This window comes from Mustela nigripes, chromosome X (genome assembly GCF_022355385.1).
Source record: "Mustela nigripes isolate SB6536 chromosome X, MUSNIG.SB6536, whole genome shotgun sequence".
NCBI lineage: Eukaryota > Metazoa > Chordata > Mammalia > Carnivora > Mustelidae > Mustela > Mustela nigripes.
In genome coordinates, this window is record NC_081575.1 from 64,814,602 (window position 1) to 64,828,088 (window position 13,487).

Here is a 13,487-nt window from a genome sequence, read left to right on the forward strand (position 1 = left end):
TTGTGCCATCTTCAGTTTATTTCATCAGTGTTTTCTAGTTTCAAGAGTACAGATCTTTTGCCTCTTTGGTTAAGTTTATTCCTAGATATCTTATGGTTTTGCTTCAGTTGTAAATGGGATGGATTCCTTGATTTCTTATTCTGCTGCTTCTTTATTGGTATATAGAAATACAACAGATTTCTGCACGTTGATTTTGTATCCTATGACTTGACTGAATTTGTGTATCAGTTCTAGCAATTTTTTGGTGGAGTCTCTTGGGTTTTCTACATAGAGTGCCATGTTATCTGCAGTGAAAATTTCACTTCTTTCTTGCCAATTTGGATGCCTTCCATTTCATTTTGTTTTCTGTTTGCTGAGGCTAGGATTTCCAGTACTATGTTAAAATAACAAAGGTCAGAGTGATCATCCCTGTCTTGTTCCTGACTATAGAGGAAAAACTCTCAGTTTTTCTCCATTGAGGATGATATTAGCTGTGGGTTTTTTGTATGTGACCTTTATGATTCTTCTATTCCTAAATGGTGGAGGGTTTTTATCATAAATGGATGTTGTACTTTATCAAATATTATTTCCAAATTGATTGAAAGGATCATATGGTTCTTATCCTTTCTTTTATTAATGTGGTGTATCACATTCATTGATCTGTAAATATTGAATCATCCTTGCAATTCAGGAATAAATCCCTCCTGATCATGGTGAAAGATTCTATTAATGTACTGTTGCATTCAATTTGCTAGTATTTTATTGAGAATTTTGTATCCACGTTCATCAGGGATATTGGTGTGTAGTTCTCTTTCTTAGCGAAGTCTTGTCTGGTTTTGGAATCAGGGTAATGCTGGCCTTGTAGAATGAGTTTGGAAGTTTTCCTTCCATTTCTATTTTTTTGGAATAGTTTAAGAAGAATAGGTATTATCTCTTCTTTAAATGCTTGGTAGAATTCCCCTGGGAAGCCATCTTGCCCTGGACTTTGGTTTGTTAGGAGACATTTGATTACTGATTCAATTTCTTTGGTGCTTATGGGTCTGTTCAAGTTTTCTATTTCTTCTTGTTTCAGTTTTGGTAGTTTATATGTTTCTAGGAATTATTTCATTTCTTTTAGCTTCCCCTATTTGTTCACATACGATTTTTCATAATATTCTCTTATATTGTTTGTATTTCCATATTGTTGCTTATGATTTTTTCCTCTCTCATTTGTGATTTGATGATTATTTAGGTCATTTCTCTTTTCTTTTTGATAAGTATGGCCAGGAATTTATCAATGCTATTAATTTTTTTAAGAACCAGCTCATGATTTCATTGATCTGTTATATTGGGGTGTTTTTTTTTGTTGTTGTTTATATCATTTATTTCTAGTCCAATCTTTCTTATTTCCCTTCTTCTGATGGCTTTGGACTTCATTTGTTGTTCTTTGTCTATCTCCTTTAGGCTTAAGTTTACATTTCTTCTTTGAGATTTTTCTTGCTTCTTGAGGTAGGCCTGAATTTGTGGTCTTTCTACATTTTTTCTTGTGGTTGACTTCAAGCTTCCTAGATTTGTGGTTGGAAAAGATGTATGGTATGAACTCAATCTTTTTATATTTGTTGATGCCTGATTTGTGACCTCGTATGGGACCTATTCTGGAGAATGTCCCATGTGCACTTGAGAGGAACGTGTATTCTGCTCCTTTAGGATGAAATATTCTGAATATATCTGTAAAGTCCATCTGGTCCATTTGTCATGCAAAGCCATTGTTTCCTTGTTGATTTTCTGCGTAGATTATCTGTCCATTGCTGTAAGTGGGGTGTTAAAGTCCCTTACTATTATTGTATTATTATCAATAATATGTTTGTTAGTATGTGTTCCTTTATGTTTGTTATTAAGTGTTACTAAGGATGCTCCCCTTTGGGGTGCATAAACATTAACAATTATTAGATCTTCTTATTGGATGGACCCCTTTACTATGATAGAGAGCCCTTCTTCATCTCTTGTTACAGTCTTTGGATTAAAATCTATTTTGTGTGATAGAAGTATTGCTACTCTGGCTTTCTTTTGACTTCCATACGCATGGTAAACTTTTCTCCATCCCCTCACTTTTAATCTGCAGGTGTCATAAGGTCTAAAATGAGTCCTTGTAGGCAGCAGATAGATGGATCTCATTTTTATCCATTCTGACACCTTATGTCTTTTGATTGAAGCATTCAGTCCATTTGCATTCAGAGTAATCTCTGTTACAGATGAATTTAGTGCCATTTTATTACTTGTTTTGTCATTGTTTCTGGAGATTTTCTGTGTTCCTTTCTAGTCTTTGTGTTCCTTCTAGTCTTTAGTCCATTCTAGTCTTCTAGTCTAGTTCCTTTCTAGTTCCTTTCTAGTCTTTCTAGTCTATTTCCTTTTCTACTCCTTTCTAGACTAGACTTAGTCTCTAGTCTAGTTCCTTTCTGGTTCCTTTCTAGTCTAGTCTAGTCTAATCTTTTGGTCTTTCCCACTCAAAAAGTTCCCTTTGATATTTCTTTCAGGGCTAGTTGAGTGGTCACAAACTCCTTTAGTGTTTGTCTGGAAAACTCTTTATCTCTCCTTCTATTCTGAATGACAGCCTTGTTGGATAGAGTATTCTTGACTGCATATTTTTCCCATTCAGTACATTGAATATATCATGCCACTCTCTTCTGGCCTGCCAGGTTTTTGTGGAGAGATCTGCTGCTAATCATGTTCATCTTACCCTGTAAGTTAGGGACTTCGTTTGTCTTGCTGCTTTTAGGATTTTTTTTTTCTTTATCTCTATATATTGCAAATTTAACTGCAATACCTCTTGGGTGTTGGCCTGCTTTTGTTGATTTTGATGAGATTTCTCTGTGCCTCCTGGATTTGGAAGTCTGTTTCCTTCCCCAGATTGGGGAATTTCTCAGTTATAATTTCCTCAAATAAAGCTTTTCTCCCTTTTCTCTCTTCTTCTTCTTCTCCTTATGGGATTCCTATTATAAGAATCTTACTGTATTTCATGAGTCACTCTGTTCACTAAGCCTACTTTCCAGATTCAACATTTTTCTTCCCCTCCTCCTTTCAGTTTCATCATTTTCCATAATTGCATCTTCTGTATCACTTATTAATTCCCCTGTTTCTTCCATCTTTGAGATCATTACATTCAGTTTTTATCTTACTCATTGTATTTTTTTTTTCATTTTTGGCCTGATTGGTTATAAGCTTTTTCATCTCTGTAGTAAGGGTATCCCTGATGTCTTCAATCTTTTTCTCAAGCACAACTAGTATCCTTAAGATTGTTGCTTTAAGTTCTGGCTCAAGTGTATTACCTATATCTGTTTCCATTAGATCCTTGGCCCTGACCATTTTTTGTTCTTTCTGATCAATTCCTCCATCTTGACATTTGGTTTAAGTCTCTGTCTTCTCTGTGTTAGGAAAACCTATATGTTTCCTGCTCCTGAGAGTTGCCTGTCTGAAGCAGTGCAGTGCACTTTGGGCTTTATCTCACCCAGCAAGCTGTTTTAAAACTCACAACTTTAGGGACCTAGTAAGTCAGGCACCTATGCTGGTCTTCTGGGTAGGGTTTTGCCATACTGGAACTGATACAGGTTTGACCCAGAGGGCAGTCTTACTAGATTGCAGGACCATGGGATTTGAAGCAAAGCACACTAAAGAGCCAGTATTCATTTTAGCCAGCCTCAGCAGGTGTCTCTTCACCTATGCTGATGTGTGGGGAGGGATATGGCACCCTCCAGCACTTTCCTCCCTGGAGGGGCAATGCCACCACACTCAGATGTACTCCAAAAAGAGAACAGTCTCCCCCAACAATATGTCATAAGCAAATATCACACCACACCCTCTGCCCTCTCCCCTATCCCCCAGCTATCCTGGGATACCCTCTCCAGGAATACTGTAGTGCCCTCTAGGCTCTATACCAACCGTGCTGTAGACTTGTAAAACTCTAGTCTTTGAGCTCTGCTGTTTGTAAAAACTCAAGACAACCAGACCTTTCACTTTTCCCAGTCAATGGCTTTGGGAAGATGTTCTTGTGTGATCTTCTCTCTCTCCAAATACAAGCTGTATTTTAAAAAGGAATTCTCAAAACTCAATGACAAGAAAATAAACAACCCAACTAAGAGTGGTACAAGACTTTAGACACTTCACAGAAAAGGATGTATTGATTGCAAATAATCATATAACAGATTCAACATCATTAGTTATGAGGGAAATGCAAATTAATGCCATAATGATATACTCTAATACAATTATTAAAATCATATACAAATATATAAATATAAATATACTGACTATACCACATGCTGGCCAGAATGCAGAACAACTGGATCTTTCATATATTACTGTTTCAGAATGTAAAATTATGCAGCAATTCTGAAAAAATCAGTTTGAAAAGGCAGGTTTGTTAACATATATACAAACTATTGCTATGTACACATATGCCCTAAAGAAATGGATGCCTGTATTTCCATAAAAATTTCTACCCATATACCTATTATAGCTCTACTTATAATTGCCCCCAAGACTGGACCAAAAATATCCTTAAATTGGTTAATGAATAAACAAACAGTGGTATACCCATTCATTGGAATACTATTTAGCAATAAAAAGGAGTACCTATTATCTTATATAACAATTTGGTTGAATCTGCAAGGCACTTTTACAGAAAAATGGCATTTTTTACAGAAAAATTGGTTTGGAAAACATTTCCTAACCAATTTTATGATGCCAGCTTTACCCTGATACCAAAACCAGACACAGTGAGAACAAACAAAAACACCAAACCTTAAAGACCGATGTCCCTCATGAATATAGATGCAAAAAGATCTTTTTTTTTTTTAATTTTTTCAATTTATTTCTTTTCAGAAAAACAGTATTCATTATTTTTTCACCACACCCAGTGCTCCATGCTGTCCGTGCCCTCTATAATACCCACCACCTGGTACCCCAACCTCCCACCCTCCGGCCACTTCAAACCCCTCAGTTGTTTTTCAGAGTCCATAGTCTCTCATGATTCACCTCCCCTTCCAATTTACCCCAACTCCCTTCTCCTCTCTAAGACCCCTTCTCCTCCATGATATTTGTTATGCTCCACAAATAAGTGAAACCATATGATAATTGACTCTCTGCTTGACTTATTTCACTCAGCATAATCTCTTGCAGTCCCGTCCATGTTGCTACAAAAGTTGGGTATTCATTTTTTCTGATGGAGGCATAATACTCCATAGTGTATATGGACCACATCTTCCTTATCCATTCGTCCGTTGAAGGGCATCTTGGTTCTTTCCATAGTTTGGCGACCGTGGCCATTGCTGCTATAAACATTGGGGTACAGATGGCCCTTCTTTTCACGACATCTGTATCTTTGGGGTAAATACCCAGTGGTGCAATGGCAGGGTCATAGGGAAGTTCTATTTTTAATTTCTTGAGGAATCTCCACACTGTTCTCCAAAGAGGCTGCACCAACTTGCATTCCCACCAACAGTGGAAGAGGGTTCCCCTTTTTCCACATCCTCTCCAACACATGTTGTTCCCTGTTTTGTTAATTTTGGCCATTCTAAGTGCTGTAAGGTGATATCTCAATGTGGTTTTAATTTGAATCTCCCTGAGGGCTAGTGATGATGAACATTTTTTCATGTGTCTGATAGCCATTTCTATGTCTTCATTGGAGAAGTGTCTGTTCATATCTTCTGCCCATTTTTTGATATGTTTGCTTGCTTCGTGTGTGTTGAGTTTGAGGAGTTCATTATAGATCCTGGATATCAACCTTTTGCCTGTACTGTCATTTGCAAATATCTTCTACCATTCCGTGGGCTGCCTCTTTGTTTTTTTTACTTTTTCCTTTGCTGTGCAGAAGCTTTTGATTTTGATGAAGTCCCAAAAGTTTATTTTCACTTTTGTTTCCTTTGCCTTTGGAGACGTATCTTGAAAGAAGTTGCTGTGGCTGATATTGAAGAGATTACTGCCTATGTTCTCCTCTAGGATTCTGATGGATTCCTGTCTCACGTTGAGGTCTTTTATCCATTATGAGTTTATCTTTGTGTACGGTGTAAGAGAATGGTCGAGTTTCATTCTTACTTATAGCTATCCAGTTACAGCATGACCAAGGAAGGTCTTTTTCTAGGAATTCAAGGCTGCTTCAATATTTCAAAATCAATCAATGTAATTCATCATATTAAGATCTTACAGAAGAATTATGTAATATTATAATTTAATGTAGAAAAAACATTTGGCCAAATCCAACACTCATTTAAGATAAAAATTCCCCACTCTAGGAATAGAAGGTAACCTCCTCAACCCAATTAAGGGAATCTGTAAAAAGCCTACATCTAACATTATATTTAGTGGTGAAAAACTGATTATTTTCCCCCAATATTAAATAGAAAACAAGTGTGTTTTCTCTCATCTCTTCCATCCAGTGCAGGAATGGAATTCCTACTCTGTGCATTAAGACTAAAATAAAGGAAATTTAAAACATACAAATTTCAAAGGAGGAAATACAACTGCACTCATTGGCATATGACATGCTTTTCTTTTTAGAAAATCTCAAAGAATCTACTGGGGAAAAAAACCTCCTAGAACTAGTAAGTGAGCATAGCAAAGTTGCAAAACATATGGTCAATGTACAAAAATCAATAATATTTCCACATACTTGCAATGAACAATTGTAACCTGAAATTTAAAACACCGTAGTATTTATAATAGCTTCATTAACAAATTAAATATTAAGCATAAGTCTAACAGAGATCCAAATAAGAGATTAATGATATTAGTTTTTTATTATAGGATGGAAAGCTGAATAGAACAGTATCCCATATATTATAGAATTTGAAATTTAGTAGGGGACAAATATATGTTTTCAAATAGGTACTGGGTAGTTTTTGACTAATGTCACAAGTAAGGTATTATCAAGGGTTTGTATGAACTTTGAAGAGGAAGAGATTGTACCAAAATAGATTAGGAACCAGAAATTTCATTGCACCTGGAAGGATGGGCAGGATTCAGGTAGATGGAGGGGCAGAAATTGTGATAGGAAGAAGGAATGTTATAAACTCAATACATAAATGGGAAAATTCATATTTTATGTGGGGGAATAGTAAGTAGGTCTTACAGAAGCATGAAGTTCTAGTAAGGAGTTCTAAAATATAAACTAGAAAGATAGCTTTGTGGAGATTTAATGTGCTTCGAATATCAGCTGGTACAATTTGGATTGCATTCAGTTTAGAATAGAGAACCAATCAAAGAAAGCATGTGTTTATAACTGTACTCTTACCAAAGTAACAGGAAATAATGTAAATATGCTAAGAGGAAATTCTAGGCTTGCATGGGTAGTAGGCATTTGTAGAAGAGTTGCCTAGATAAGAGGTTTATAGTGTAGTTGTTACAGTGTCTGTCTCTATGGAAATAGGAGTTGGGGACTCAGCTTGCCAGGGTATTAATACACTACATTTAGAAATTATAAACCCAGAGATAAGCATTTAACTGATGAAAAACCAGAGGGCAAAGCTGGGTGAAGCAGGCATGGAGAGAGAAACTCACTGAAGCAAATTTGGAGAGTTAATTTGATCTAAGAAACAGAGCGGTAGATAGGTGAACAAATGGGCAAAACAGTCATGAATTGGAGCAGAAAGGGAGCAGTGGTCAGGCAAGATAAGCTTGCCTGAGAGCCAAAAAATCTTTTATAACTGAATTCCAATGAATGTGGACATACTCATATCCTGTAACTCACCCCAAAACATTACACATTTCAGACATAGTAATCTGTTCAACATCCCCAATCTCATCATTCATTTCAGGCCTTCATGCATTTGCACATGCATTTTCCAGCTTCCCTTAATGTTTGTCCCTCCTTCAGCCATCTTTTTCATCCCTTTTTCACCTGGCATACACTTCTCCTTTAAAGCCTAGTTCAAATGTCAAATCCTTGGTGAAGGTTTAGGCACAGTTAGAGGCCCCCTTCCTTGTTCAAATCTCTGCTAAAGCATGTTGCATTGTAGCTATCTTCCTCCTCTCATTAAACCTTGACCTCTTTATGAACTGAGATTCTATCTTATCTATTCTGTATCCATAGTACTTGATATAATGCCTGGAACATAGTATGTAGGAAATTGAATTAATTAATCAATTAACTAGTTCATTTTTAAGAAACCATGGGCTTTAATCTGCCTTATTTGAAAGGGGTCTTACTCTAGTCATTGATATTAACTCTCACTATGGATGTTCCCCTGGCAGTGGAGTATGTTATACTCTGTAATCACATTGACTATGAATCATATTGGTTGGTGAAAAATACCAGTGTCTCTAATTTATCAGTTGTAGGGATCAGATAAGAAATATTTATTTCTTTACTTTGTTGCTCTGGTGAACTCTCAGAAAGTTTAGTTGAAAAATCAGTGGTGGGTTATTTGTAGAAAAACAGTAACTCTGAACTGGTGTACATAGTTATGGGCATTCAGTTCCCAGGGCTTCATTTTAGTTCTGTAACTGTTCCATACAGGTCCTTGAGATAACTATGTTGACGTAGGAATTCCAAATGATCCAAACCACGAATAACTTCTTTCTTTAATCAGAGATATGGGTGACTACAGTGGTAATGATTACCACAGATGCTGAGCTTGGCAGGATAATTCCCTGAAGTCTACATGGAGGTTGTGGCATGAGTCTTAGGGGCCAGGAAATATTCAGGATAAAAGTGATATTGCATGGAATGGTATCTTCTGCATTGCAGAGGAAAGATTTGTTTTTAATATAAAACCATACATTGGAAAAGATATTCATTTTTGAAGGTTTTTGAGTAATACTTAGGGACTAGTTTAGATATAAATTTTAATGTATTCTGTCTGACCATCTGAGAACAATCTACTGAGGTTAAATTTCACCTAGAGGGGAAGAAATAGAGATTTTCAAAATAGAATTAGTAGATGGTGACCTTGGCCTATAAGGACCTGATTCCAAAGCCAGTGGAGAGTTTGAGAGACATTTTTTTTTAAGATTTTATTTATTTATTTGACAGAGAGAAATCACAAGTAGATGGAGAGGTAGGCAGAGAGAGAGAGAGAGAGAGAGGGAAGCAGGCTCCCCGCCGAGCAGAGAGCCTGACGCGGGACTCGATCCCAGGACCCTGAGACCATGACCTGAGCCGAAGGCAGTGGCTTAACCCACTGAGCCACCCAGACGCCCCTTGAGAGACATTTTTGAAAGCTATTAGTGGTGTCTTATAAACTTATGGTTAAGGTATTGAGCACCACAAAAAAGGGAGTCTTATTACAAAATAGAGTTCTCAATAAAGCCCTAGATATTATGGCATAAGAGGTTGAAGTTTAACCAAAGAGTTTTTGAAAGGCCTTTCTGCCTTCTAGTTGATTCCTCTACCAAAGAGTCCATTTCATTTGCCTCTAAATGGATTCCATATTAATTATATTGGAAAAGCTGAAGCCAGGGTTTCATAGCATAGACATGGAATGTAGATTTGTTTCCTGAGGGTGAAATATAAGAAGTGCAGAGGTATGACTTCAGTATTGTATTAGGTCAAGTGCAGAAACAGAAAATGTGTCTACATATGCAAGAGTCTTTGTTATATAAGGAAGATAATCTTATGTTCTTATGTTCTTACATTAGTCTTATATTCAACAGTTCTTTGTTGCAGCCCTAAGTTTATGAAATAACTTATTCCAAAGCATAAAACTTACAACAAATAAATATGAAGATTCAGGTCTTCATTATTTCTGCTGAGAAGTTAGCTGTTAATCTTATTGGAGTTTTCCTATAAGTGACAGGTGGTTTTCCTCTTGCTGATTTCAAGATTTTCTCTTTGTCTTTAATTTTTAGCATTTTTACTATGATATATCTGTTTGTGGGTTTTGTTCAATTTCTCCTACTTAGAATTTGTTGAGTTTTCTGGATGTGTGGATTATTGTTTTTTTTTCTTTTTAGTAAATTTGAATTTTCAGCCATTCTTTAAATATTTTTCCTTCTGTCTCTCCTCTCCTTGCATTCTCATTATGTGTATATCGGTGTGCTTAATGGTGTCCCATGCTACTCTGAGGTTCTGTTCCTTTTTCTTCTTTTTTTCTCTTTCTGTTGTTCAGCATGCACAGTCTCTATCAACATCTCTTCAAGTTCATTAATTCCTTTTTTCTTCTAGTTTGAATGTACTGTTGAACCTTTATAATGATTATAAATTTTCAGTTATTGCACTTTCAACCTCAGAATTTTTATTTGGTTCTTTAAAGAAATTTTCTTTTTTAAAAGACCTGAACCAGAGGCAGACACTTAACTGACTGAGCCACCCAGGTGTCCCAGAAATTTTCTCTTTATTGACATTCTCTGTTTGATGGAACACAATCACCATATTCTTCTTTATTTAATCAAATTTTAGTTCAGATCAGGCAACCTTACTCATCTTTACATATCTGCTACCTAGCACAGACCCTGAAACTTAATGAGGATGTAATAGCTTGCAATAAATTTGTGTTGAGCAAATAAAAAATAATTAGTTTGGTTCTGCGCATATGTTTATAATGGCTATTTATAGCTCTTATCTGTTTAATCTAATATCTGGTCACTCTCACAGGCAGCTTTTGTTGCCCTTTTTCCCCTCTAATGTTTAGGTCATATTTTCCTGAGTTTTTTTTTCCTTTCTTTTTTTAGTGCATGCCTTATAACTTTTTTTGTTAGAAAATGGACATTTTAAATAGTATATTGTAGCAACTCTGGGTACTGTTACCCCTTCCCTGACTTATTACTGTTATTTCCTTATTTCCTTGTTTAGAGACTGGCTGAGTTGTTTTTAGTGAAGTATGATTCCTCCTCCAGACTCCACAGTGTTAAGTCTCTGATTGTGCTCCTTAAGAGAACACAGCTTTGGGTACATCACAGTCATCTTAGGATAACAGTAGTTCAGTAGAGTTCTCAGCCACTTATTCCCTGACCACATCCAGCTGTTATGCTTCTATTGTTTACAACAATGCCTGTGGCATCAATTCTACCACAAACTAATTTAATCAAATTGTGGCTTTTTTTAAGGAACAGTTTCTGAGGTCAGGGTTTGATTTTTTTTTTTTCTTAAACCCAGAAGAGCTCCTACAAGCTGTTTTATTCCCCACTTCTCTCCAGCATACTTGCCAGCCTATATTCTATACTGTATATTATCAGATCCACACATTTCCTCCCAAATCCCCTTACTACAATCTCTGCTTTTTTGGAGAGCATTCTTAGGTTTAAACATCTGCATGCTCTGTTGCAAATGAAGTCAATTCCTTTGGGAAAAGACTGAGAACTGTTTTACAGCCTGCTTCTGCTCCTCTCTGCCCAAGACAAAATCTCTGAGCTGGGGCTGTGAAGCCAGTCGTGAGGACAATGTGGAGATTCTCTGAGTGACACACTCACTCGAGGAGCTGATGCTCAGTGGATGGGTGTCAGTAGTCTGACAGTAGTTAGCTTACCTCTCTTGATGTCAGAGGAAGAGCTGTCAGAGCTCCAGAACTCTGTGCCATACCCATGCCCAAGCTAGAGCTTCTATTTAATGATGAATATTATACAGAAGGGACTCCCTACCTCTTGACTACAGTTGTCTAAGACTTGGCCCTAACAATTGGTAGGTGGGGGAAGGATGGGAAATCCTACTTCTGAGGAAAATGCCTTCCAGTTAGGAACTGGGGTGAGAGGGAGTCATGTATTCTCAGCTGCAGCAGTGTGGAGTGAAGTGCCCAGTTTGCTGAGCTGGGAAGTGGAGAGAGAAAAAGCCGTCCTGATTCACACCACAAACTCTTGCCTTTGTTTCTTAATTTTGAAGATTTTCTTGGTTAGACATTTATTTGCTGTTTGCTCTTAGGAACATTTGCAGAGGCTTAAACATTTTTTAAAATAATTTTTACTGGAGAGCAGGTTAGCAGAGCAGCTCACACTGTCATGCCACAAGTAAAATTTTCAGAGTTTTGACTAAACCTCTTCCTTTCTTTTTCTGTCTATATCCACTCCCTTGATTTCACGCAGTCTCATGGCTTTAAATATCAACTATACATTGATGACTCTCAAATTTACATCTCCTGCAATAGTCTTTTCCTCTAAATTTGTTTCATATATCCAACTTCCTAGCTAATATCTCCACTTGGATATCTAATAGGCATCTCAAACTTAACATGTCCAAAATTGAACTATTGATGTGTGTCTCATCCTAAAACCTGCTTTTTCACAGCCTTCACTGTCTTAATAAATACAAATTCTTATCTCCCTTTTGCTCTAGTCAGAAATCTTGGAGTCATTCTTTTTTTTTTTTTCCTTAAAGATTTTTATTTATTTATTTATTTATTTATTTATTTATTTATTTGGCAGAGATCACAAGTAGGCAAAGAGGCAGGTGGCAGGGGAGGGGGCAGCAGGTTCCCTGCTGAGCAGAAAGCCTGAAGTGGGGCTTGATCTCAGGACCCTGGGATCATGACCTGAGCCAAAGGCAGAGGCTTAACCCCCTGAACCACCCAGGTGCCCCTCTTGGAGTCATTCTTGACTTCTTTCTTTCTCAATCCACATCCAATCTACTGGCTAATATCATAGGCTTTATTCTTTTTTATTTTTATTACCATATAATGTATTTATTTGTTTTAGGGGTACAGGTCTGTGATTCATCAGTCTTATACAAATTGCAGTCCTCACCATAGCACATACCCTCCCCAATGTCCATCACCAAGCCACCCCATCCCTCCCACCCCCCTCCACTCCAGCAATGCTTAGTATCCTGAGATTAAGAGTCTCTTATGGTTTGTCACCCTCTTTGGTTTTATCTTCTTTCATTTTTTCCCTCTCTTCCCCTATGATTCTCTGTTTTTTTTTTCTCTTAAATTTCACCTATCAGTGAGATCATATATAATTTTCTTTCTCTGATTGACTTATTTCACTTAAGATAATACCCTCTAGTTCCATTCATTTCATTGGAAATGGCAAGATTTCATTTTTTGATAGCTGTGTAATATTCCACTGTGTGTGTGTGTGTGTGTGTGTGTGTGGCCTCTTTATCCATTCATCTGTCAATGGACTTCTGTGCTCTTTCCATAGTGTGGCTATTGTAGACATTGCTGCTATAAACATTGGGGTGCATGTGCCCCTTTGGATCATTATGTTAGTATCTTTGAGGTAAAAACCCAGTAGTGCAATTTCTGGGTCATAGGGTAGCTTTACTTTCAATTTTTTTAGGGACTTCTAAACTGTTTTCCAGAGTGGCTGTGCCAGCTTGCATTCCCACCAACAGTGGAGGAAGTTTCCCCTTTCTCTGCCTCCTCACCAATATCTGTCATTTGCTGCACTGTTGATTTTAGCCATTCTGACTGGTGTGAGGTGGTATCTCACTGTGGTTTTAATTTGTATTTCCCTGATGCCAAGTGATGTGGAGTACTTTTCATGTGTCTGTTGGCCATTTTATATGTGTTCTTTGGAGAAATGTCTGTTCATGTCTTCTGCCCATTTGTTGATTGGATTATTTGCCCTTTGGGTGTTCAGTTTGATAAGTTCTTTATAGATTTTGG